This window comes from Ylistrum balloti, unplaced genomic scaffold (genome assembly GCF_031769215.1).
Source record: "Ylistrum balloti isolate Yb309-2 unplaced genomic scaffold, AGI_CSIRO_Ybal_v1 Utg370482, whole genome shotgun sequence".
Lineage (NCBI taxonomy): Eukaryota > Metazoa > Mollusca > Bivalvia > Pectinida > Pectinidae > Ylistrum > Ylistrum balloti.
In genome coordinates this window covers 172262-178261 of record NW_026782315.1, presented here as the reverse complement: position 1 = coordinate 178261, position 6000 = coordinate 172262, and positions in this window count along the sequence as shown.

The following is a 6000-nucleotide window of genomic DNA, read 5'->3' as shown; positions in this document are numbered from 1 at the left end:
GTTCACACGAAAGTCAATCAGATTAGACACCCAGGTATATATCACTATTAATGTACAGTAACTTTTCAGGATAAACAATTCTTTGTTTTTATTTAAATTAGAAGGCATGTCAGAGCCAATCAATAGGTATGTCCATAAGAGATCATCTGTATTTTCTCTGGAACCTACAACTCTAAATAACAAACTCAAATAGTGTAATAAGTATACATACAGGAACCAATGAATGCATGTGCATTAGACAACATCATATATTTGTCCTGTGACTTTGTAAACATTATGACAGACGTCAAATCATATCTATTCCCCAATGGATTTTTATATATATGTAGAAGATAACTATACAGCATCATGATCAGTTGACATTTATTTATTGGAAAGTCAATGTAAATGAGACATTTCATTTATAAGACTTTACATCAGCAATCATGTGTGGGCTAATCAGACACAACTGTCAATCAGCCTGATTCAGTCGGCATCCAAATACCAGTGTTGGCGACATCAGGGAACAATGCAATTCATTGGATCTGAGCATTCCAGAAAATTGGACAGTGTCGAAATTACGAAAAGAGCTGGATAATCTTGGATTGTCTGTGGCTCCAAGGAGCAAACATTCCGTAGTATTAAGGATTACAAAGAAGCGGTGCAGTTACAGAACAACAGTGACCCAGAGCTGACCTCAATGTCCTCATCTAATGACAGTGGGCGTGGCTTAATTGCATGTGCATCGTCATCTGAGGTTTCTCCATCCGAGTTCAAGGCCATGCAGATGACTATTTCTGGCCTTCTGTTAGCCTCGGGAAATCTGACAATAGTGGCAGCACAACAGGGCCACAAAAATATTGAACGTACAAGTGTACATCAGTTTTGTCAGACAAAATTTGGTAATTCAGCCGAATCTTTGCCTTTCATCAAAATATTGTGATAGTCACACAGATGTCAAATACAGGAGGGAAAAGATGTAAATTTAGCTGCCCTGCTCATTCCATATTACAAATTATGATGGACCCCATCCTCAAAGACCTAAGACTACTACAATCGCTGACATTTAATTCATGCCTTTGGCATGTACTGACATTATTTGTCAATCTCATCTACACCACAGAAGAATTAGATATGTACATGTATGAAAGGGATATCATTTACATGTTTAGTCGATACAACACCGCACAAACGGTAGCTCATCTTAAATATAAGAATGTTAGTGGGTCGATTGGTCAGGAATAGCACTGTTCTGTGGAAGTTTTGCTAATTAAAAAGTCAATGCATGTTCTGTGTGTGACAGCATCCTGCATCATCAAACAGGTTTCTGTGCAGACAGTGCTAGTATCATAACAACTGATCATTTGAAAGAGCAGCAACAGCAGTGCTATTGATGTGCTTGGCCGGGCATAAGTGCAACACAATGGCAAAGAAATTTGTGACAATTTCGAAGCTTGAGACTGTACAAGAAACAAATTAAAAAAACTTCATCTCTCTTTGATCTGTAAAGGAGAACATACCTAACAAAATGTAAGACTTTTTACAAAAAACTCCCAGGAGATGGGACATAGCAAATAAATCAGACTTTAAGTAGTAAATTTGAATATTAGCTAGCGCAAGGTTTCAGATCAGGATTTGATACCAGACTTCCACACTTACCAACCATACCTTATGAATGAAAGACCCTACAGTCAGCACTGATAAAACCAGAGAATAAACAACAACCTTAGTACATGCAGATCTACAAAAAGGTTTTGTCATCATTCCATTTAAAGATGTGCCATTTCAGAATTCAAGGATAAGTCCTATTGGTATAGCAGAAGGGAAATACTAGCCTCAATTACCTGGTATGCTAAGAAGAGTTTTCCTTGTCATATGTAACAATCAATGATGTTACAACTATGACAATATATGGCATTTGCTGGATAACTTTATGGCTATAGATGCACCAGAAAGCTTGCCTCATCATACTATGGCACTTCTTACACAGGTCTTAAAACAACTGTGTACATCATACTATGGCACTTCTTACACAGGTCTTAAAACAACTGTGTACCATCGTGGGACCAACTACATGTCTGGAGTGTTTGGGTATTATCCAAGATATAGATAGTAAGTTAGGTTTTAACAAAAACCTGTTGTGTGATAAGTAAATGGAAGTTGTTTGAAGCTACACCTTGAAAGTGCACTGAAAAGGCATGCATGATTTCAAGGTGAAATTGATATTTTGATGAAGTCAGTAACACACGTGGCAGATGTCTTAGTGTTGTTTTTGAAACAGTTGCATGTGAAACATATAAGTGTGTGTTTGGTTACTAACATGTATGGCTTATGCCTTTAAGTTGCTTACGGAAGTCATGAGACCAAAAACATACCGGCAAATTATCCCAGTCATTGAGGCACAGGATATTAGGGTTGTTGACACATGCGAAATTCCATTTTGAGTACGTAATTGACACAAGGGACATGCCTCCGTGAGTCAATGACACAAGGGACATGCCTCTGTGAGTCAATGACACAGGGGACATGCCTCTTTAGTCATTCACACACAGGACATGCGTCTTAAGTCATTGACACATGGGCAACCTCTTGAATGAGTCATTGTCACATGGGACATGCCTCTGAGTCATTGACACATGGGACATGCCTCTGAGTCATTGACACATGGGCAACCCCTTGAATGAGTCATTGTCACATGGGACATGCCTCATAAGTCATTGACACTTGGGACATGCCTCTGAGTCATTCACACATGGGACATGCGTCTTAAGTCATTGACACATGGGCAATCCTTTGAATGAGTAATTGTCACATGGGACATGCCTCATAAGTCATTGACACATGGGACATGCCTCTGAGTCATTCACACATGGGGCATGCGTCTTAGGTCCTTGACACATGGACAACCCCTTGAATGAGTCATTGTCACATGGGACATGCCTCTGGGTCATTGACACATGGGCAACCCCTTATATGAGTCATTGTCACATGGGACATGCCTCCGAGTCATTGACACATGGGCAACCCCTTGAATGAGTCATTGTCACATGGGACATGCCTCATAAGTCATTGACACATGGGACATGCCTCATAAGTCATTGACACATGGGACATGCCTCTGAGTCATTCACACATGGGACATGCGTCTTAAGTCCTTGACACATGGACAACCCCTAGAATGAGTCATTGTCACATGGGACATGCCTCTGGGTCACTGACACATGTGCAACCCCTTATATGAGTCATTGTCACATGGGACATGCCTCCGAGTCATTGACACATGGGACATGCCTCTGGGTCTTTGACACATAAGTAACCCCTTATATGAGTCATTGTCACATGGGACATGCCTCATAAGTCATTGACACATGGGACATGCCTCTTTGATTCATTGACACATGTTTTTTTGAGACATTAACACACTGTCCCTTTTTGGTATCTTTTTTCTCAGTTTCCTACCGATTTTTTGTCAAACATGGTTGACTTAATCACCATTACACGAAGTCGTGTTTTCCTTAATACCAATTTAATTCGACTGTATTTGGAAGAGTTACGGTTCCTTGTTGTTTCCATGACGTTAAACTTGTCCAGAGATCACTCTCAGTTTTCAGTCGATTTTTTTTAATATGGTAGGCTAAATAAGTATGGCATTAAGTTGTGTTTTCCCTACACAACAGTTTGTTTCAGCAACTTTTAAAGTAGTTACTGATATTTTAATTTTGTACGGAGATCCTCCTATTCCCATCAATTTCTTTGAAACTTGTTAGGTTTTACAACCATTAATGCGTTTTCCTTAATGACAGTATCGTTTTACTACGAGTTATTGCACTTCGCCTTATCGAAGTTTTTATCTTGTCCTGAGATTTCTTACACTTACTTCTTTAAAACTTCGTTTGCTTTAATTATCAATTAAACTTATTCAAACTATTTTGACCCATTCTTACTATTTTCATACATGTATTCTTTAAGATACAATAAATCCTGAATATTACTTGGTCATTTGAATGTTGTGTCGTCCTCGCTGCGATACTCTTGTAGAGTCATTGAGACATAGGTAATGCCTCTTTGAGTGGTTGAAATGATAAGTGTGTCTTTTAGAATCATTGATACCCCACATGTAGTAAAGCGACACGCCCGCATGTAGCAAAGAGACACACCACATGTAGTAAAGCGACACGCTCGCATGTAGCAAAGAGACACACCACATGTAGTAAAGAGACACGCCCACATGTAGCCATGTTGTGTCATTGACAAAGTTGACAAAACCCCGTCATTCACATGGAAAAAATATCAGTTTGACCGATATCCCTCATTTTCAATATGTATATCAACCACGTCGGGCATTTTCAAATGTTAAGATTCCAGTTAAATGGTATATTTACTCTTGAGAACTTTATTTTTATATATTCAATATGACAGAACCTAAAGCTGGATTGTATGGAATGTTTCTATAAACGATAAGTTTATGGTGAACTTACCAACACTCTTGCAGGATGACAGTAGCCATGATCATGGTCGGAACCGAAGATGGAACCTCCAGTTTGACCTTCAAACAAGATTCTCTTCCTTTTTCCGATACCGAATCCACCGTGAACACAACACAGGTCCTGAGCACAGTCACTCTGGTGGGAACATTGACCATTTAGAGCAACGCTGCCTGTCGGCTTTGTGGTCGACTGACTCCTTACCTGCGAAAAGAGACGGAAAAGGATGGGAATTCTGCTTGCACAATATAATTTTATTTCAGATGGTTTAAAATTATTATAAAGGCAGCACATGTTTTAACGATAATTATGTAGGATGTGAAGATGATTTTACAACCATTTACTCTCATATATCAAGTTGAAAAAAAAAATAACAATTTAATTCACAAAAAAGTTATGTCAATGACCAGTTACCGTGTATCCTGGGATATTAACATTGAATTTTTAATACTTTCCCCTCAAATGTGCTGATCCGATCTTCATTACAAGTCCTGAGACCTAATGACGCGTTCACATATATAACTTCAGTGAACATTAGCTCAAAGTGTGTTCCCTATAGGAACATTCAAATACGTGTGCTATGTATAACCAATATGTGACAACACAAACGACTACCTGGTGGAAAAGTTGCTACATTTAGTAACTTTATAACGACGATTGCCTTTTTCAATAAGCTTATATACATTATTTAAATATATTTACTTTCAAATCCAACGACTTTGAGATGAAGTGAACCTTTTATGAATTTCAAAAACCAAATGATTTTTTTCATCAGTCACACCAGATATATACATATTACGATCAGCTGTTTTTTCACCACCACCTAAAACTGAAAGTATGAGTGCTTACAAGAAGTCAGAATACGACTTCATACCTATTGCCGTGATTGGTTGATTACATATTGGTGAATATTGATTATAAAATATCTAATTAACGAGGTCTCAAGCTGTAACGGAGTCATCTGTTCACCTATTGAATACTAAGAAATATTCTGTGTTGTGTCTGTTTACCAATCCGACTGATCTAATTTCTTAAATTGTAATTGGCAATTGGGACATGTACATTTGCAAATCCTGTATTCAAAAAGATGGATACGGAAACATGGGAAATGGACTTTCAGTCATTACCGCTAAATATGTCGAACGAAACAACCTCGGAAGTGTCTATTTATAAAGATTTCGTTTCTTATATATTGTTTTTAACACGAATATTCGTATTAGGTGTTAATATAAAACTAAAAATTTTCAATGGACATATGGTAATATATTATTTTACTCTCTAAAAGTTATTGTGATTTTACCCTTCCAAAGCCACTGACAATGGAATCTTATATACTCTCTGAAATCCCTTGCTAATTTCGAATACTTACGACGACAGCGACGCAGAGACAGAGAAAAGCTACTGCTACCTTCATTTTGATTTTACGGAATGTGCTGGTGGCACCTTTGAGAACACGTCAGCTGTGCCTAGAATAGCTCTAGCTGGTATCTCAATGCTAGGGACCTTTGTACCGCGCCCTTAAGCGCAGTCAGTTTTA